This window comes from Palaemon carinicauda, chromosome 1 (genome assembly GCF_036898095.1).
Source record: "Palaemon carinicauda isolate YSFRI2023 chromosome 1, ASM3689809v2, whole genome shotgun sequence".
Lineage (NCBI taxonomy): Eukaryota > Metazoa > Arthropoda > Malacostraca > Decapoda > Palaemonidae > Palaemon > Palaemon carinicauda.
In genome coordinates this window covers 122,002,646-122,026,107 of record NC_090725.1, presented here as the reverse complement: position 1 = coordinate 122,026,107, position 23,462 = coordinate 122,002,646, and the positions used below count along the sequence as shown (strand labels likewise).

At 32.8% G+C, this 23,462-nt stretch overlaps 1 protein-coding gene across 2 annotated transcripts in view; it reads left to right on the top strand.

Annotated features, from left to right (window-relative positions):
- The window catches only part of insc (inscuteable), a 496,177-nt gene that overhangs the window by 54,656 nt on the left and 418,059 nt on the right, over nucleotides 1-23,462 (top strand). Inside the window, exon 1 of one of the 2 annotated variants that reach the window (XM_068384646.1) lies at nucleotides 7,441-7,872. The exons of the other annotated variant lie outside the window; for it this stretch is intronic. The gene's annotated coding sequence lies outside the window, so the exon portion shown is untranslated. Of the gene's footprint in view, nucleotides 1-7,440; nucleotides 7,873-23,462 lie in introns of those variants that run through there. 2 annotated transcript variants of the gene reach the window in all.

The following is a 23,462-nucleotide window of genomic DNA, read 5'->3' as shown; positions in this document are numbered from 1 at the left end:
ATTCTATGAATCAAATAAGCAAACAAAATCCAAATGAGAGTGCCAATAGTTGAAGAACTCTCTCTGCCTTTGAAGAACGTACCCAAGTACTAATTTGCATTGTTTAAGTGATGCAAATTAGTACTCACTCCCTATGCAGACTGCTAATTTTTTTTTTTTTTTTTTATAAATTATGGCTAAGAAAATTTTAAATGAATAAGATTTAGCAACAATCCTTGGAGTTCTTCATCAGTTACCAAAATTCTTTTTTATATAGAATCTCACGATCACACATCAGTATATGCAATATTCATCCGTTTTGAAGTTATGTTCCCATTGCCAGTAATTAGGTATCATAATCTGCTTTCTCCTACTGTTATGATTGAAAAAAATTAATGATACCATCGGGTTTATCAAAATGCCGATAAATATGGTAATTTTGGAATCTTAATTTTCATGTTACTCGATTAACCTACTTTGTTTAGTTCTGGCTCTAAGTAATGTTTCTCATGAATCGATCATTATCAATCTTGTTTTTCATTTTCTACAAAAATATATATTCTGATTTGATTTTAAGAACTTTTGTTTACTTTAAGATTCACCGACTTTGAAAATGATTTACAACGAAAATTATTGCATATATAAAATAACACTAGGTAAGATATTTTAGTTATTTTTATAATGAGGGATGTAATTATAGTATCATTGCTATTGTTGATGTTATATCAGTTTTTAGAATAAAAATCATGTTCGCTGTTTGCTGGGTTTGGCTCAAACTTTTCGTTAAGTGTATAGCCTTTTCCTTTTCCATGGATTGATCCTGGAAAAAGAACGAAAGATGGTGGGATGGGGGAAAGTGTATATAACTTGGAAGGGTTTGGGCGGATGTGAAGAGGGAGACCCAAGGAGTGTTGGACAGATGAAGTCTAAGAGGTATTGTTATTATTATCATTATTATTATTATTATTATTATTATTATTATTATTATTATTATTATTACTTGCTAAGCTACAACCCTAGTTAGAAAAGTATGATTCTATTAGTCCAAGTGCTCTAACAGGGAAAAGAGCCCAGTGAGGCAAGGAAATAAGGAAAAACTTCAAGAGACGTTTTAGAACAATAATAACATTAAAATAAATCTTTCATTGAGAGAAACTTGATATCCCAGAAACATGAGAATACTTCTGCAATTACCAATGAATAGGAATATATACATGTGTTTCATAAGTGGTAGAATTAGCCTAATCATAGTAAACATACAAAATCATCGTCATGATCGATTGATATCCTGAAAGCTATTGTATATTTCAGGTCTTGGTTATTCATATTTTCATGTAGTCATGCATATTTATTAAATAATAAATCACTTGTTGTAGCTAAAGTTTCTCTCTTTAGCATTTCCTGCCATTGCTAACTACTCTTAGAAATAGTTGCAAAGGATTTAGTATTAAAGCTATAGTGAGAACCCAGAGTGAAGAGTGAACACCTGTTGACTATTGGTGCTTCATCGGTTGACTATGTTTGATCCTTATGATAACCGTGAAATTTATTCTGAATCACTAAGACTGATGACTATGTCGTAAATCTTCTTCAGGTAACATCTAACAGCTCTGCATCCCCCCCCCCCCGCTCTCTCTCTCTCTCTCTCTCTCTCTCTCTCTCTCTCTCTCTCTCTCTCTCTCTCTCTCTCTCTCTCTCTCTCACATTCGATAACCTTCCTAGTTTTTAGTCACAACTTTTTTTTTTTCAAAACGGACTTAAGCCTTTCATGTTTTTTTCCTGTTTCAAAGAATTTTATCTATCTAAATGTCTATTCATCTATCTATCTATCTATCTATCTATCTATCTATATATATATATATATATATATATATATATATATATATATATATATATATATGTATGTATGCGTGTGTGTATGCATACATACTACATATGTCCACTATATATTAGGTAGTTTATATATATATATATATATATATATATATATATATATATATATATATATATATATATATATGTATATATATATTAGGTAGTTTATATATATATATATATATATATATATATATATATATATATATATATATATATATATATATATATCTATATATAAGTATGTATATATATATTTAGAGTATATATATTTTTGTAGGATTTGGCTTCAGATATCCTTACCACTGCATGAGTTTATGATTCACATGAGAGGTCACCAATGCCGGCGTTATACCTGTGGGCAGGAAAGGTGACCGGAGAGCGAGGCAGAGGTCAATGCCAAGAAGGTTTATTTTCATGAGGACGAGATGCCCCTGGCTGGCAATGCGGTCAGTAAAAGGCGGAAATCCCTGAGCAGAATATAAAGGTAGCATTCGCTCTCGTTGCATCTTTTTGTAATCTCGTTCTCCGTTCCTTTGCTTTACCCCCCATTTACCGAATAGGAAAGGCTGGACCAAGGATTGGTTGTCTAGGGAAGGGTACAGAAAGAGGAGGGGGAGAATGCAACTACTCTTAACAAACCGGTTCACATAAGGTTCGATGAAATGCTACTAAATCTAAAAATGCATATAAATAATCATCGTCCTAACTCCGAGGTTGTTCGTCTGAGGACTCCTAAAGAAGCCAGCCTGTCCAGCCCTAGGCGGTTGTTAGCAGAAAGACCCAGATGATGATTAGAAAAAAAAAAAGAAAAAAAAAAGAGAGAGAGAGACGCGGAGCATGAGCTTCAGGGATAATTTCATAGCGGTTTTTGGCCAGTTTTGGTCACACTTGCGTACGCAGAATTCTACCACTTACCTAATATACCCTGAATTGAAACTTACTGGAGCTTTACAAACCTGTTAACTTGAACGCATTATGAATGGGAACGCTTGGCTATAGATCATAAAATGAAGAACATGAATATTAATAATATCAACTGTAATTACAAAAGTGATACTAGATGTAGCACACAAGAAATAGCCGCCACAGTTGGTAAAGGCTGAGCTGGGGCTACCAAAGCTTGCCAGACCATGTTCAAGGTAGGTTATAGAATGGAGTGTATTTAGAAAATGGGTTAAGGTCTTACATTTTGCCAAAAAAAAGGGGGGGGGGGGAATTAATGGCAACAGGTCTTCATTTTGAGACAGAAAGTCAACAAGTAATAGATGGTCCTTTTTGTTTAGAAATTTTAAAACAACAATTACCCTTAAACACATGCTGACTTGTAACATTTAAAATATATAAAAACTCAAAATGTATTGTGAAATAATAAGCCATCCTTGGTACCTATTTATAATGTTTTATAATAAAAGAAAAAATGGTATGTAATTGAAGGAAACTTTGCCCTTTAAATTGAGCTGAAATCTCTGAAAATAGTGTTATTGGAAATAAAATCACCCATACAAGGTACCTCACGAAGAAGCCCCACTTTATCAGAGAGAAAAAAATATTGACCTTTATATATCCAGCTATTGGAACCGTCAATAATAGGAAGTAAGCTACTTATCAACCCTCGAGGTACCCACCTGTCGAGTTTAGATCAAAATTATTATTCCCAACGCGGCGGGATGCATACGGCCTTTGTGAAATTCTTTTATTTATCTTCCTTGTGCCTTCATGTCCTCTCATTTCTAACCTTCCGTTTCATAGTTTATCCAAGTAGTTCCGAGTTTTCATGCTCTTTGCATGACCACAGAAACCCAGTTGATACGAGAATGTACTGTACTATTCCCACTTGCACTGTACAAAGACACACTAAGATTGCCCAGAGCTTTTTCTCTGGACGGATTGTACGAAGAATATGTCCATGCCATCTTCATTTCCTCTTCATCATAATTTCATTTCCATAAGGATCATCAGTAATTTTTTCATATGACTCCAAATACTCTTTTTAAAGTTTTATTCTCTATTCGACAAAAACTTTTAAGATTCATGTCCGTGTATTGAAACAAAAATATTAAAATTTGAGACAATACTCTCAGGCATAGACGAATGGTAATGATAAAACTTGAGACAATAACCTCGGACATATTATTGTGAAAGCAATATCCAGTGACGTATTCGAATGGTAATAATAAAAGCAGGAACAATACCCTCCGCCATAGTCTACATGTAATTATAAAACTAAAGAAAATACGCCGAGACATAGTGGAATGGTAATAATAAAACGTGAAAAATTTCCCTTATACATTGCTGGATGGTGATAATTAAACTTGAAACAATGCCTTTAGACATAGCCGAGTGTTATTATATGTTTGAAACAATACCCGTACACATGGGTGAATAATATTAAGATATGAAACCACACTAGTATCAAGCATAATCGAATATGAAATTTTAAATAATGTTGATTCAAAGCAATGCATTCAAACATTGTAGATTGATGATAATCATTTTAGAAGAGTACCTACAGACAAAATCTAGTGGTTATTACAAAATCTGAATAGTGATAATAAGACTTAAAATAATACCATTTTACTCAGTCGAATTGTAACTACTAAAGTTGAAGGAATGCCTTTAACGTAGTAGAATGGTAATAAGAAAGCTTTTTAAACTATACTTAGAGATAGTTAAGTGGTAATGATAAACACTCTTAGACAATGTCAAATGGTAAAAAATACATTTTGGAAGAATACCTTTACACTTAGTAAGGATGGTAGAACGTAGAATAATATCCCCAGAAGTAGCTTGATATTAAAGTAAAGATGATAGACCTTAGAATAATATCCCTAGAAGTTGCTTGAAATTAATGATAAAACTTTAAACAGTACCCAGAGACATTAGTTGTAATACTGAAATATCACCATTATACATTATCTGAAATTCAATTTGAAACAACGCCCTCAGACAGTGGAATCGTAATGGTAAAACTTTTAAGAATACCTGCAGGCACAGATGAATGGTAATATAAGAACTCAAAGCAATTCACTTAGACAATAGAGTGGTTATTAAGCAATGTACTGTCAAAAACCACGAGGCTTCATGCAAACCATCCTGTCGGCTTTTATTAGCGCCTCTAAACTTGCAATGTGTTTCGCAGTAAAGTAGTAGACTAATGCAAGGGTGGAACGTCAAGAGGAAGCCAAAGCATTCGACAGCGTGGTGAAACGAAGGAGGTTAAAGGAGTATTAAGAGGATTTCTTTTGTAGCGGGAGAAGACGAGTCAAGGCAACGACCCATTAGTCTGTAGAAGTTGGGATAAAGAAGTTTGGAAGTGATTGACAATTGACATTATGAACATGTGGAGAGGCGACAGCCTTTTGTAAGGAAAAGGGTCATACTTTTGGTGGGACGTGTTTGGAAAAGAACGAAAAATAGCGGTAGTTGTAACTAATTTTCTCTTTATCAGTGAAAGTGCCGATTTCAATCATTCCAAATTTTCAAATAGCAAATGCCTTAGTATTTAATAAGTTTATCTTGGCCTCAGAATGAGACATTAACTACATAAATGTTAAATATTGAGATAACGAATCCTTATTAACTGGTAAAAGAAAGAAAACGAGAATGAAATGCCGTTGTCCCTCATTATGGCAAACTGCCTCGTGTCAGGTCGACCGGCGAAAGAGCCAGAGGAACGGCGTCTTGCGAGAAATATCAACTTTGGCGTCTTGACTTCAGTCACCCACCTGACTTGGCGAAGTGTAGGTGTGATGGTGTAGCTCTCTCGCTTTGTGGTTCCGTCATCCGTTTTTGCCAGTTGAACGTGCAATGCGTAACCATGTTTTGATCACACATATATACTGTTTATGAGGGGAGGGGCTATACTTACCTCTCTGCTATTGATGTTTGAAGTTATTTTTACTAAGTCAACTTAACGGAGTAAAAGAAAATTAATTAAGAAAATTGTGGTCTATTTTAATTAGACAATGATAAGGTTTTTAATTGTCTCAGTAATATTCTATGGTTATAGATAAGAGAAAAATAAACATGCATTTAGGAATTATCAATGGGAATATTAATCTTACTTTTAAAAGTAAATGGAATCCACCAGTCAACTTATGCAATCCGAATTTACTTATCTGTTTAATCTTGTTTTCACGTGCCGGCGGTTCATCAAAAACGTCAGTTTGAAAAGGTCTTCGGAACACTCACTTGACAAGTTATAAGTTATATTTTTTTTTTTCATAAGTGACACAAGATATTGTCTGAAAGGCAGAGTAGTGCTCTGTTATGTGTTGTGCGTCCACCTTTTTGCCTTTTTCTACTCGTAAACAGGATATACCGCGTTTGTTATTCAATCCTTTTGAAATTGATAGATTAGATGAGAATTGGACTCCCTTTCGAAGTTCTGAATGAACTTGATTTTCCTGTCATGTATCGGCAAATGGTATTCAGGGGATATTTTGTTTATTTATATATTTATTAATTTTCGTATTGTCTTTATTATTTAGTTCAGATTTTGTTTTGAGTGTGCCTTGGGTTAAGTGTATGTGGAAATACTAAAATTCAGATTCAGTGTTATTCAGTAGTAATTTTTGAAGAATTTTCTTGTTAATTTAATAGATCTATAAAGTAAGGAATAATCAATTTGTTAATGGGGCTAGTGGAAGAGTCAATAAAAAACTCCTTGTAGTAAAGGTCGTCAACAGTAGAAGGGGGAGTCAGCTTATTTAGGGGATGGGGATTTCATCTGTCAACTATTATATTTATTATGTTAATTTATTTGTTCGTGGTGTATTTGTTTGTTTGTTCCTAATTACCTGCTTGAGAATATTAAGACGGGATCATACACTAGTATGGTGATTTATATTCTCCATCAGTGACACAATTGTTCTGAAGAATTATAATGAAGAGATGATATTCAGTTTAATTCGTTTTCAATGTTTTAATGAATATCATTTACTTTCATTGTTTGAGCATAAGGTAAACCAACTGTAATGAATTAAACATGAAATTGTTTTATGAAATGTAATTACATATAGGGTTTTTAAGTTTTTCATTACTCTGTTAGTTTTTATTTATTTTTTTTAATTCTATTTGGAAAACATGTAATTTCTCTTTAAACTACCAATTGTTACTCTTAATATATATATATATATATATATATATATATATATATATATATATATATATATATATATATATATATATATATATATATATATATATATATATATATATATCAATATTTTGATACATTTATAATAGTCAAGTTAGCATAAAAAGGTCCATATAATTTTCCAGGTATTTTGTGTTTGTTAGTTTTGAAAGTTTTATTGAGAAAGTGCATATAACTGTGAAAAAGTGCCATTAATGTAGATCTGTCTCTGATTTACTTTGGTTGATAACCTGGTAAGTGGTAGTCTACTGATATCTGATCTGCCGTTAATGGGTGTAAATGTTTTTGCTGTGCTTTATGTGAAAAAATCAAATGTTTTGTGGATAAAAACGACCATCTTTTCACACCGTCTCTTTGACTCACTTTTAGCTGTGAAATGAAACTTGGGTATATGAATTCTTTACTGTTCTTGGATTACTGAAATGATTCCTCTGTTCCATATGACCTCAGTTAAATAAGAAAGAATTTAAAGAGAAGTGTCAATTGAATTTTACAGTGATCTGGATAATAGTGAAGTAACTTTTTTATGTGTTTATGGTCCTCACGGTAATTCTTGTACTATAAAGGATAATAAAAGTAGAGGCGAAACAATACAAGACCTTGACGAAAAAGTTTTTTTTATTGTTTTCCGAGTTCTTTTTTAGTTTAAAGTAAAAGTGTTATACTACTGAAATTCCTTTGAATTATAAAGTGATAACTGCAAAGAAAACTGTTTTGGAGAGTAGTCACTTGCGATTATGGATCAATAGACGAAAGTATCGAAGAAAGAAATTAGAAAAGTGGACATCTGAAGATGACAACGACAACTCCTGCCAAGTTGTGAGGAGGGAGGGTCAAGGTCAGCGCTTACAGAAAAGGTGAGTATTACGCCCCCCGCCCCCTTCCCCCTTTCTGACACCTCAGCACCCATGTTAACCGCTTTTTAGTATTAATTTCATATGCAATATGGTTTTTGTCATCATATGAACTCATACACACACACTGTATATATATATATATATATATATATATATATATATATATATATATATATATATATATGTGTGTGTGTGTGTGTGTGTGTGTGTGTGAATGTAGTGTGTCATATGTATGTGTGTGTTTATTATACATATGTATAAATATATTTTTGTGTGTACACTTTATATATGAATGTGTATATTATTTCAAAATTTGAAGTTTGGTATGAAAACATGTATTTTTCTAAATTATTCCGTGCTCGCGTTACTGACATTTTACTCATTATCTTCATATTATGCCCCTTAAATGGTAAACTTACAGATGAGTTTTAATTATTCAATTATTTTCTTATGATTAAATGAATATTTAGCAATGTGAAAACGATTATAGCTTAGTATCAATGGACATGCAAGTTTGGCTTTATAATTGTTTTACCTTTTTATAACTACATGCGGTCTTTCTTTTCGCTAGGTTTTCATCTCTATTAAGTGCGATTAAACTAAGTAAGATCTTCAACCAAGCGAGTGGAGATAATACGTGCACATCCATATCACCATGCAACCATACTATCTCTCTCTCTCTCTCTCTCTCTCTCTCTCTCTCTCTCTCTCTCTCTCTCTCTCTCTCTCTCTCTCTCTCTCTCTCTCTCTCTCTAAATATATATATATACATATATATATATATATTTATATTTATATATATATATATATATATATATATATATATATATATATTTATATTATATATATATATATATATATATATATATATATATATATATATATATCGTATATATACACTGTATATATACAAGTATATATATATATATATATATATATATATATATATATATATATATATATATACATACATATATATATGTATATATATATATATATATATATATATATATATATATATATATATACACATATATACACACACACACACATATATATATATATATATATATATATATATATATATATATATATATATATATATATATATGTATGTATATATATAACGATTCAACACTTAAAGAATGCATGTGGCTGTGACTGTTAGGAGAAACTGCTTGCTATTGAAAAAATATGTGTGTTATATTAATGAAAGTAAACTTATATGTATGTGTTCCTATTTGTACATGTATAAATATACTCAGTTACATAATATATTATATAACTGTTTAGTTCACATTCAATGTAATGACAACTAATTCCAAACCTTTCTAAACATCTGAAGACTTGCTTGCACCTTTGCGGGTATTTGTGATAAGTAGAAAATATTGTATACCGTAATTGATAGTGCGAAAACTAGTTTTCTCTAATAGAGGATGGCTGCAGAGAAAATCAAAATAACTTTTACTGCCACATTCATACTTTGGGTGTTGAATTGTGCCTGAACCCCTGTGTAGACCCTTCCTGGTTAATATGGCTGTACCTTATCATTTATTACCTCCTTCACGCCCTCATTCATGGTCATCATCTCCTCATCCATATTAACACTTCCCTATCATACACATTACACGAACCATGAGTCCTAAATTATTTCGATTTTGACCGAAGCATTTCAAAACTGTCAGATCCATTTATTTCTTCCTCAAACTTTCTGACATTCTTGTGGGTTGCTTCATAAGTCAGATATTTGAAGTTCTTACTTCACTTGTAATCATTAACAGCTCACCTCAGCATATTCACCGTTTTCCCTTTCATTTTCATTTGACATCCACATACTGTATAACTTACTCAAAAGACATTCTTCATACATTCATACATTGGCGATCACACAAACACACACACACACACACACACACACATATATATATATATATATATATATATATATATATATATATATATATATATATATATATATATATATATATATATATATATATATATATATAAATGTTTGTGTGTGTGTCGTCAGACTTATAAATCCTTTTAGAATTAACGAATATCCTTTCCCCCCTCTCTCTATGGATATAACCTACGATATCCTTAGTCGTTGTGACACCTGGTAACCAAATAAAACTGATTTTAATTGCTAATTTTTTTTTTCTTCCTAACATAAAGTTTACCATTCGTCATCTACTCAAAGAATTGAATTAGAATAGTTAAACGTGGTATGGAATACAGTAGTTTTAAGTAAATCATCTCGTATAATTTTGTCGTCGCAAATTTCCTCTTAATATGTTTGTAACTAACGCTGCTATCCTTAGTGCTCATACTTGTGGATTAGTGAACACTATTCGTTTTGCATACCATTAATATCCCTGTTATAGCCTATTGGAAACGTCTGTGTTTAGTTATAAGCGAGTTGGGATTTTGCGCCTTGCCCTAACCCTATAGGTTCTAGTAGTATCTGCAACCTCTCCGTCTTTATGAGCTAGCGATGAGGCATTATGGGGAACCTATAGGTCTATCTAATGAGTCATCAGCAGCCGTTCCCTGACCCTCCTTGGTCTTAGCGTTGGTTGAGGGAAGCCTTGGGAGTTGATCACATGTAAATATTGAATGTTTGGTCTCTAGACATTGTCCTGTCTTGGTTCTGCCAGTCATGAATGACTTTAAAACCTTTATTAGTTGCCATATTTATGTTATTTTAGATCATATTGTTATGTGTCTTGTATCACATATTCATTGTTATCCTCTTATTATTTACTGACACTACTAATATTTTATCTTATTTGTCGTATCAAACTCTATTTTTAATATGTGTTAGTGGGTAATTCGAAGTGTTGCTAGTTGTATGATAACTAATATGTAAGCATATGTGTGTAATTGTTTCTCATTTCACTGATTTTTGTTACATTTCTACTCCAGTTTATACATTCTTAACTCTTGTAGGGAAATAACTTTCACTTTCCTCTCCACGAAGCCACATCAGAAACCACGGTTTTTTAATAGGGGGCTTTGTCCAATGGACATGCATTTTTGTGCCAGCTTACGTATTTTTCTTCATTTTATATATATATATATATACATATATATATATATATATATATATATATATATATATATATATATATATATATATATATATATATATATATATATATATATATATATATATATATAAAGTTCCTCAGGTCTTGTTGTTTGCTACCGGAAATGAGGTTTTAGCTTATTCGACACGGAATGAAAGACAATTCATTACACCTGAAGTTTTCTAACATATGAATTAATTTGCCTTTGTTGAAAAGGATATCATGATGCGTAACAGGTAACTTCTTAGATTTTTATCAAGATTCGCTAACTTGGTCTTACGTGCGCATTATTTTATCTTAATTTTAAGTTAACCCAGTTTTCCTTAATGTCGCGTTTTTGTGTAGAAGTAGTAGCATTTTCTTTATTTCCGATTATATTTTTTTGTAGATAAAACAAGTATTATTAACCCATTACTTTTATAGAATTCGAAAATGAAATAGTGTGAAAGGATAAACTCAATGAAAATCCATGTTCCTCTTCTTCATATTCAACTAACTTTATTTATCGATAAAGTTAGAAATCGGGATTTTCCAAGGCAGCTGATAAATGTCGATTAAAATCCTTTTGTGGTCTATTTACTTATAGTAATACATTACCGCCATACAAACCGTGGTATGAATCCTCGTAAGTGAAGGTTTAGGTAATTAAATCTGTACGTTAAGTATAACGTATTGCTTCTTTAAAAAATCCATCTCTTATATCTCATAGTTCCTGTATTTCAGTCATGTAATTCCTTTTTTTACGAAAGATAAGTTCTTACTTTAAAGTAAAAACCAGTAGTTACACCTGAACTCTTACTAACTATCAATTATTCGATGTCGAAATTTTTCATCCTAGTTCATTACTACTTAAAGCAGAGGCACATAACAGCCAGCTACGGAATATCCGAGCTGGTAAGGAAGTTTTGTGTATTTAACACATACACAAACCTTCTCGCTGGTGCTGACTAATTAGGTAACTCATTACATCAGACTAGACCCACATTCAGCCCATGGATTTAGAAGCAGGAATAAATCATCTAGAAGTAAACACCCTCACTACAAGAGGATTGACTCCCCTAATTAGGTTCGGCCACGGCAGATTACAAGATCTTTGCCTTATGAGTGTTGATGGGGAACATGAAGTGGGCTGGGGATGTCTTGGAGGGGTGTTTCCCGGGAACCCTCGCGGAGGAGCATCTCCTTCTGCCTTAGAGAATGGATAAGAGGGCGTAGGTAGGAAGAGATCGGGAAAAAATGAGTGAAAGTTGTTGTAGATTTGATATCAAGTCAATAAAGAAATTGTTTTTTCTGGTAGTGGGTGAATCGTTTTTGTTTCAAGGAACCGAGGAGATTAGCGGTGTGAATAATAGAATTATCCTTCGGTTGTTAAGGATTTCCGCAATACAAAGATTCCGCTCAAGTAGGAGTCCAGGTAGAAAGTAGATTTGGGAAACCAGGTAGAAAATGCAAATTCGTTCTTTGGTAGATCTTAGTTTAATCCAATTTACTGATAAGATGATTTTCGAAAAGTAGTAGACATGGAGTTTGTATAGAATATGTAAAACTGGCAGATAGGAAAACTAATTGAAAATTGTGTTTTCGCCAATTTAGTTTCAAGTTGATAGATGACCGATGTCATAGTAATTGTATGGAACAACCGAGATAAAATTACAAAGTAATAGAAACAAGTCATGTGTATTTCATGGTTTGTATTTATGCAGGAGTTATGTAAATGTGTACCTGTGGTTTATATTTTTAAACGTATTATATGAATACAAACACACCCACACACACACACACACACATATATTATATATATATATATATATATATATATATATATATATATATATATATATATATATATATATATATATATATATATATATATATATATATATACTGTATATATATATATATATATATATATATATATATATATATATATATATATATATATATACTGTACATATATATATATATATATATATATATATATATATATATATATATATATATATATATATATATACATACTATTCGTTGGGTATTTGGTGATTGGTAAGAGAAATAGGCATATAATGGCATTACAAATACAAATTTTAATTTCTTAGGTAATTTCATATATTTGGCAACTTGTTTTATACGAACTCTCCATTTGAGTTGATAAGAGGGTTGATATAGATTTATTTATTGTTCATTATTTTCACATCCTTTCTTTTTATTTAGTTTTTTTGTCTTCTCATTGTTGGTCTTTTACTCTTCTTTTGTGTCACAAGATTAAACCATCAGCATTTGTTGTTCTGTCCATGGCCTAGGGCTTGCAGCAGCATCCCGCCTTATGGGCTGGTTCAAGGTCAAAACCCTTGCTCTTTTTGCCTGCCGTCTCCCTTTTATTTCTTCAGCTACCTCGTCAGGCCACTCCCAGCTCCCCTAAACGGTAACCAATTCTGAAGTGATTCTTTCCCATCAAGCCGTAATAACAGCAGTCCTCAGATGCCCGTAGATCCTGGGATCCCTCAAGGGCTATCATTAGGACCGTCACAGTTTTACGGTTAAACAATAATAGTGTGTCTGGGCGGTCGACCTTTGCCACTATTAGCTTCAGATTTTCCCTCTTCTTCTTTTTTAGATAGATATAGAGATGTTTATAAAATCAAAGGTAATTTTGAAGGAGACATTTTTTAATGCCATTTGAATAATTTTACATGTATTCAGAACTAAGCATACACCTTTAGTAAAAATTATATGGGTAATTAGTGTAACGGATATGATTTTGGTTAAATGTTCGGTTGCGTTAAAAGAACGAATGATTCTCCTTAATTAAATGTAATCTCACAAATAACATTTAAAAATTCTGACTACTATTCTTTTTTTCTAGCACACACAGAAAGTTATGTACCTAAATGGACTATTAAGTATATATGGGACTATTCTCTACTGTTTTGACATATACATAATACATATTTTTGGATTTATTTTATATAGCTATATCACGTTGTCTATTAAAAGGTTTGTCAGATGCGAAGTTTCGCTTTCTAACGCATATCTTATGACGCAATTACAAGTACAGCCGAGGATGGGTACAAATATATCTGTGAAAGAAAGAAATCTTATAACCATGTTGTCATACAGCTCTGCATGTTGCAGCACCAGAGTGCATGGTGCTCTATTTATCTAATATATGATTCGTAATCATTTTGCACGTCTTGTGCTTTTAGCTTTATAAGATCTATCTAGTTCTCTTTTTAATGATTCTTTTAATAACTATTGACATTACTTCTAAAACAGACGAAAAGACTATCATAGCTTCCACAAATCTTATATTACTGTTGATTCCTTTCCATCTTCAAGTTAGGTTATATTGGGTTTTCCATTACTTGTGTAATTAAATGCTCCTATTACGGGTGAGGCCAGGAAAATGGAATGTTTGAATCATTATGGGGTAAGGCAAAAACCGAATGCCTTGCATTTAAGACGAGAGAGAGAGAGAGAGAGAGAGAGAGAGAGAGAGAGAGAGAGAGAGAGAGAGAGAGAGAGAGAGAGAGAGAACCCTTAATACCACTCGAACCATCCTTCTGACATTTAATATTCTGAATGCGCCATTCAGAATATATTTATCCCGTAGAATAGAAAAACGTCACGTCCATGACACATTCGAGTTGTCGACAACTTTTAGGAATTCCTCAACACAGCCTCCGCTGACCCCTTCAAGCCTTGGAGTGATGAGATGGTTCTTGGAGCTTCTCATCTGGTTGGATATCGCACTTTAGATATTTCTTGTGTTGCGTAATAGTGGTATTAGTGTAATGGATGTTGTTACGTATAACAACAGTAAAATGAAAATAATTTGATGAATATAAAGACCGTGATATTCAGGAGAAGCTTCACATTAATAAACTATCGTATTTATATGTATTGTCCCGCTGGGTTCTAATCAAAGATGGTGGAATTTATCATAATTTATATTAATATTAGTTAGATGTTATTACATTTTGGTGAGTTAATTCCCACTGTACTGTGGAGCAACGAAAAATTCCTATGATTAATTTCGAAGGAGAGTTAATTTCACTCTTTATAGTTAATTTACATAGCATCGTTAGATATTTATAGCTTATCTAAATAAACATACAGGCACATATGTACGCACAAACACCCACACCCATATATATATATATATATATATATATATATATATATATATATATATATATATATATATATATATATATATATATATATTCTACAGTATATATATGCGTGTGTGTGTGCGCGCGCGTGCGTGTATGTGTGTGTCAGCATAAAACATTTATTTCCTTTTATTATTAATTTTGTCCTTACCACTAGGGACGAGGTTGCGAACCTCCCACTCCAATCCCACCATTTCCCATCCTTTATTAATGGTGAGCTACATTTAATGTAATATACTTGTGGGGAAGTACTTTGCTACAGAATGTCATTTTCCTTTATGGAGTAGACATATTTTATTGCTATTGTCCAATTTTATGTATGAGTAACCCTCTTCGATTGAAATTTTTGTAAAAATTTGACTCATGTTATGTCATTATAAATAACAGGGCCTTTTGATACAACTTATGAATACTTGGAGTTTTAGAAAAAAACAGTACAGATGTTTGTTCATCAAGGAAGCGGGATACAGAATATGCATATTTCCGTTTTTGTTGTTTGTGACCATATTTTCATGGTTCTTTTAAGGATGTCTTTTTACCATTTTTAGGCAAGTTTATTCACTCTCCTTGAGGGAAAGTTTACGTTATTTAAAACACGCTTTCCTCAATAACCTATCAAAATCTGTAGGATAAGTTATAAAATACGATTTAATTTTCCATATTTTTAGATGTACTAATTAATTTTTATGTTCCTATTTCCCAACTTCCAGTTTTATGATTTCATTTAGGAAAATTACCTCTAATAGAGTGAAAGTTATCCCCGATGCCTCTGGCTATCGTCTTGCTGTCCAACCGCTTCAATTTTTCCTTATAGCCTAAGTACGATGTACCCCTAGTTACCCCTCGGAGGTGAATGGCCTCCTTGGGCACACTACTGGGCTAACCACCTACAGTAGATGCTCTCTCTATCTCTCTCTCTCTCAAAAAAAAAGAGCGGGGATAAATAATTGCTTAGTTGGCCTTTTATATAAGAATGAAATTTCAAATTTTACACTTTGGACTTCTAGTCTTACATTGTCTTGTGCCGGAAAATGTTTGGTCTTCAAATTCCTAATTGAGCAATGAGAATATTTCTTAAGTTACTATAGTTACTTAAAAATATTATGCAGAATGATCGTCTTATGTGTTCTTGAGTAAAAAAAAATGGAGCTTCAACATTCTCATGGACTCATACAGAGAGAGAGAGAGAGAGAGAGAGAGAGAGAGAGAGAGAGAGAGAGAGAGAGAGAGAGAGAGAGAGAGAGAGAGAGAGAGCACATAACTTTCCAAGCACTCAATGCAGTGACCCTTGAAATAACCCTTATCTAGTCCCTCCCACCGTCTAAATTAGTAAAAGCCAAGTGTTCTGGATGTCTGGGACCACCTTCGGAGGTGGTCTTCATTGTCCCAGATGGGGCCTTTGGGTATCGGCATGGGTACTAGGGGCATTATCAGAGCAACAGCTAAATGCTCCTTATCTCGTCGCCACATGTGGTCTTTGTTGTACGTCTCGGCATTGACATGGGTAGAGGTTGAACTCTGCAGTAGTTTAACAGGTCCAGATGAAGTCCCGTGGATGTCGCAAATTGTCCGACAAGAACAGAAAGTCTCTCACTGTTTTTTTTTAGGAATACTTTTCGACAGCTAGAAATTTCCTTGATTGTCTCCCTTCTTGTCTTTATTACAGAACTTTACTTATAAGGACTGATTGAACTGCTCATATCTTCACTAAATAATCACCTCTGAGTACGTGTAGATTATAAAATTTTCAATTTGATTTATGTAAACGAAATCTTTTTATGACAAAGGTTTCGTATACACAATGTGAAAAACATTCTCATAGACGTTCATTGACTTACCCGGTATTAGGTTGGCGTTTTCAGAGTCTTGGATCATGTCTGGGTACATTAACAAAACAATAAATCAGAAATAAGATCAACATTATTTTTTCAAATTTTCCTCAATAAGCTTCCACTTTAAAACTGTGATAATCATATTTAGTCCAGTCATATTAGTCCTATTTTAGTCAAAAAAATAGAAATATATGTAACAAATTGAAAATTTGCACATGACTTTTTAGATACTTATAAATAACATATCAAACGTCGATATCGATCCTGCCTGAACTTCGTCCGCCATCTTGAAAAATTGCTGCCATATTTCAGTTTTCATTTTTTTATGAAAACGGTTGCTCTGATGAAAATTACTATAAAATATATTACTATATATAGACGAACACAAAGAAATTTCTTTAGCAGATGGTATCAATTTCTAGTCTTTCAATTACGCCATGTTTGATCTTTGAGCCTGCTGGTAAATTCAATGTCTCCTATGCAGTGAAAGTGTGAAATTCCTTTACTATTTGCACATTAAAATCTGCATTATCAAAAACAAACTATATGAAATTATCAGACAAAATTGAGATGAGCCTCATTATACTCTGTAGAGAGAAGCCCAGTTTATGTAGAATATTCACCAGGAGTCTGTATCCAAATTTCCGGTGTACGTAAACACCAACCTACTCCAAGTAGAATAGGAGAGACAAGTGTCCTCGGGCACTCTGCTTGGAGGAATGAATGAGCCTGTGCTTTTCATCAATACCTCTTTTCTCCCCCTTTTCAATTAATCAATGTAACAAAACATGAAGAGAATCAGGTACACTGTTTTCATCATCGTTAAAGAGTTCTTTACGAGAATAATAGTTGAAGGGGGTCTTATACTTGTGATTTAATATCCTCTTCAATAATAGCTGCTGCAGTTCTAACAATTCTCAGTCGCTCTTCCTCAGTATCCAATCTTTCATTATACCAAGAATTACATAGTAGATTATCTCTTGGTTTGCGGAAACATACTATGTATGTCTTTTCGTTTTTTTGGACGGTGGTTATGATTACATCACTTCGGTACTTTTCTTGTATATTAGTTTTCAGATAGCTTGCACTTATCTTGCAGGATTGGTTCTGATTGACAGCCGTCACTGTCTTGCATGTATGAACAAACCTCTTCCAAGCCATTTACAATACCTTCATCTTCAGATTATCCACGTTTGCCTGGTGGACTTAAGCGCAGCTTCTTAACGGAAAAATACTTAACACTACTTGATCTATGGTATCTAGCTTCTTGTGCAACCAAACATTGGACACCAACTACAATCGCTTTTACTTTTTTGCCCCAGTCATCATTACGATCGTTTGCTTATTCCAACATATTTTCCTCAAAGTCAAAGGTCATCGCTACTAACTACCTGATCTGTGAAGAGTATTTTTTCTTTTCTACTTTTTCGCAGCCAAAAAAAAATAATAATAAATACTTTTCTTGAAATCAAAATCAGTTTCTTTTGATCTTAGTTTCTGTTTAATAGGTGGCCCCTTTTCCTCTTGGTCAGTTGTAGGACTTTTCAAATTATTTGCTTATTATAAAAAACACTGGACTGATTCTCTCAAGGAACATTTGTTTCGATGCAGTCAAGCCCGTTAAATGCCCTCTACTGGTACATTTATTTTATCTGTTTGTTATAAGGTAGGCTTTTGGTTATCCTTACTTTATTGGTCGTAGGGAAGGGCGATTGATATTATCTTATGGCGCCTCTTAATAAATAAGTTGCAAATTTAGTCATTGTAATATGTTTATTGAAATCTAAACATTTGTTACAAAGAACATGTCCAATTTCCGCATCCATAATAACTGCAATACGGGAATTTCAATATCCCCAAATGTCATACCCAATACATATTGGTTGCTTAAGTGGGTCAGTATTATCTTGGGTCATATCCAGCTATGCATTAAACGTTTGTTTCTTTTTATTTCAATCGTAAAGGTTATAGATTCGTTAAATAAAACTGTTTAATCACACATCTATTGCTAAATTTAGATAGAAGGAATGTTATAGTTATGTAATGTACTATCCTGTCTTTTGAACCTTGGGTCTTGTTATGGGATTTCGCAACATCGACTCAGGAACGACATTCGTCTACTCTGCTATAATCATACGAAAATCTCCCACCATCACCAATTTGCACTGGCCAGCTTGGGGAGGAAAACTTGCCAAACCCCAGACATGAATTGACATTGCTGAGGCCTTTGTCCTGTAGTGGACTAGAAACGGCTGCATTTGTTGTTTATATATATGTATATATATACATATATGTGTGTATATATATATATATATATATATATATATATATATATATATATATATATATGTGTGTGTATATATATATATATACATATATGTGTGTGTATATATATATATGTATATATATATATATATATATATATATATATATATATATATATATATATATATATATATATATATATATATGTGTGTGTGTATATATATTTATTTATATATATATATATATATATATATATATATATATATATATATATATATATATATATATATATATATATATAGATGCTAGAACCTTTCAACATCATTCCTTTTCCTTTTATATGGGCTGGCTCTGTGGGAAAATAGCACAAGAATCATTGTCACATCGTTCTTTAACTGTTGAATCAAGGATGAATCCCCTTGCAATAAAATTTTCAAAATATTTATCGCTTCATTCACATTTATTGCCGCTCATTAGCAACGTGATCAGACCCCCTCCCTCCAACATACGCTGTGCCATTCACTTGTACCTTGTATGCTGTCAGGCACTTCCTGTCTATTGAGATCATTCCTTTTCAATGCGTCTTTCACGTAATCTACAGTATATAGTCCTTTCTAGTCCTCCTCTCTTAATTATGGGAAATTCTGAATCATAATACTGCCGTCTATTATGTCCACATGACAAAACTATTTCAAAATATACTTTCCAAACCTTTTACCTATGTCATTATTTTTAATACTACCATGTATCTCCACATTTCTTATCCTACTCATTCTTATTATAGTATACAAATAGTTAATCTTAACAGTTTCAACCCTTTTATCTTTTATTTAACTTCAACATCTAATACTTAATTTTCATTAATTAGAATTCCTTCAATAATTCAGGAATTCCCACATTGGCTTTCACAGTCAATTCGAATCTCGCCAGTGTTTTCTCCTATCCTCTACATTTCTTGCTTCTTCCGTTATGCAACTCTCCTCTTTTCTCTCATCTTGTTATTCGATATATTAACTCTTAGTTAGTTATGCAGATCAACGGCTTCCATTCTTGTTTTATTCATATAAACATTTTAATCCATTTTCCTGGTTTCCTTTTACCCTCGTTGCCTTACTCCTGCTCATGTTTACTTTCAATTCTACCCTATGGTAAACACTTTCAAAGTCTTTCAAATAACTTACACAGTTTGTCATTACTGTCTTCTATAAGCTCATTCCAGAATTAATTAATAAAAAGCTTGTTATTCCATACCGTGCCACTTACATCCATTCCCTTTGGCCAAAACATTTCGTATCATTTCATTCATAAAGATTTGAAGTCATGAACACATGACACATCCTTTTCTCAGACCACTTTCACATCAAATCAGTCACTTTCTTAGCTACCTACTCCAACATGCACTTCACTTCAGAAATGAACACTTAATTACTCTTAAGAACCCATTGTTTATACCAATTATTCTCAATTACTTCCACAATAATGCATATATATTGGGTGTTCATCCACGGTTAAGCAGTTGTAGTATGAATAAGGCAGTGACTGTTGTGTTGTTTATCTTTCAGTCCAGAGTAGAGAATTGGTTATTTATTTCATATCGTGCCAATAACTGTTGCTTCATAAATTCTGACTACGTTGAGAATTACAATGATTTCCCTACCAGAGATTTCTAGGTCAAACCGTCAATCATTGGTTTTATTGTAAGGATCTTAAAAGAAAAAGGCCTCTCTTACCAAAAAGACAAATATGGATTTAAGATTTCCGTTCAGTCCTTCGGCTTCTACTCTTGATGCCTGACGGATGATCTTACTTGAATCAGTATGGACCGGCAGGGGTCATTTGTCTCATTTAGATTGGCACTGCGCATCACAAGGAACTGGCTATCCTTTGATGAATTTAGCCAATGAATCCTCTATGGATTTAGCCAGTCTATTAAGGCCCTTTGCGTCAATAGGTGTAGGAGGAGACGATGATGAAATATATTAGAGGGAATACAGAACCCTCCATTGAGAGATTATTTTCACCGAAACCATATTTTTTTAAAAAAAATTGTCCTCCAATCCCCTTCCCGCTACCTTAACTTCTCCTTACATTTTTCTGATCTCTTAATGGAATGAGGTTTATCAGGTATTTTTGAAACCTGATATAACCACTTAGTACTTAGTAAAAAGCCATTGCAATCGCAAGTTATTTATAGTTCTCTCTCTCTCTCTCTCTCTCTCTCTCTCTCTCTCTCTCTCTCTCTCTCTCTCTCTCTCTCTCTCTCTCTCTCTCTCTGCCCAGTTAATTTGCTTTCCTTAGTCAAAGGTCTAATCTTTCCTCCACTGAGAAGAAAGCCATGTAAGTGAATAATCATCTTGACTTTTCTTTTCCAGTATGCACTTAATTGTTTCTTTCTCATTTGATACTTTTTAAGCTTTGGCCGATGGCATAGGTAACTTGACAACTTAAAAAGAAAAAGAGGCAAAGAAGGTAAACAACGAGATTTTAGGGTCACAAGAATTCTGGAAAACTTTGATAGAGAAAATTTTGATTTTGCGATATCATACGATTGTCTTTTGCTCCTCTTCTTTCAGGCTCAAATCTCCTCCTGCGGACTATAATTGAACCAGACCTTGTTGACTAGTAAATGGTTCGGGTACCAACATAAATTATTTAGATAAAAGTAGTGTAACGTTACACCGGACTTTTTTTTTTTTTTTTTTTTTTTGTAATGTCAGGTTACCTAGTATCCTTTTGTTTCTATATTTCCTTTTGCCGAACAGTCATTATTGCGTGAGTAATTACCAAATATTACTTTCGTCTTTAACCTTCAATGTTCAAAGGATGTGTTACATGATCCTAGAACTCATAGCGAATACCATGAAAAGATTCGCTGAAAATGTATGTGAGGTCGAAAACTAGTTGAGTCTTTTCTATTTTTGGACGTAATGTTGCATTTCGAGATAAATTAAAGAACTATGTAGTGTAATACAACATATTCTTTTTAATTACAGGTATCGATTTAAAGTGCATGAAAGTAGCAACTGCGTCTGTCAAGCCTTTTTTCTTGCAGTATGTTCCAGTATGTGTTTCCTTCCTTTCATTTTATGCAACTAGCTCTATTTACATCAAGTGGAAGCTGGATCATAATTAATTCACTGGTGTTTGTCATTATGTTGTCAAAAAATCAACTGTGGGTTCTGGTAAACCTTGTGTTTATTTAGTCTGCTTTACACATGCGCGTTAAAACATCCAATTATACGTCTGTAATGAAAATCCCTTTCAAAAGAGACCGTTTGTGGTGTCTGCGAATGGCAGTGAAAGTGAATGTGCGTGTGAAGTTGGAATGAATGTTGTAATTATATGCATGGACTTAATTCCGTAATTTCACTTTAGCTGCGTGTCTTTTTATGCAAATGGTTTATTTATGTGTTTTTCCGCGATCTTTTGCCTATTGCATTTTGGCCTAGCTGACTTGTTCTTCAGATGCTTGAGTGCGAAGCATCTTATAGCATTACATCCCATTTGACTGTGTATCCTTCATCTGTTTTGTCATTGCGCCTCTTTTTTTGACTAAATAAGTAAAATATGCTATACTTTACCAATTTTCGCTTGAAGTTTAACCAATGAATTTGCTAAATATCCTTGCATTTGCTTTGTTGGTTTATTCCTCAGGTTTTCCTAAATTTAAACTTTAGCTGTTTATCTAATTGTATTTACTCTGTTCTGCATTTTCACGTCTTATCCGATTATCATTCACAGCCAGAGTTGAATTATAGTTCTACTTTGATACTAATGAACGGCAAGAGGTGACAGAGGGATTTTTGTTGGTGACCATACTCTGCCTGTCTGTTACATAAATTTAGATTTCCGTTTAAATAGCGCAAAATGTCGATAATCTTTTTCCTATTCGTATTATATGATCTTTTCAGTTACAATTTGCAACTCTGTCACTACTTAAGATTTGCCTTCACATGTAAAACCTTAGCTTACTTAATCTCGTGAATTATGGAATCGTTTTTTAATAAAATGGTCTTTTGTTTGTGAAAATAATCTGATGTAGTTGAATTACAAATGTTCAGAGCAACTGTTATATCTGTAAGTAAAATGAACGAAGAGTCAGATAAAGTAAGTGCAGTTGAGTGATAGCTAAAATAAACTCATTGAATCCAATAACAATTGTTACCATTATTATTATTATTATTATTATTATTATTATTATTATTATTATTATTATTATTATTATTATT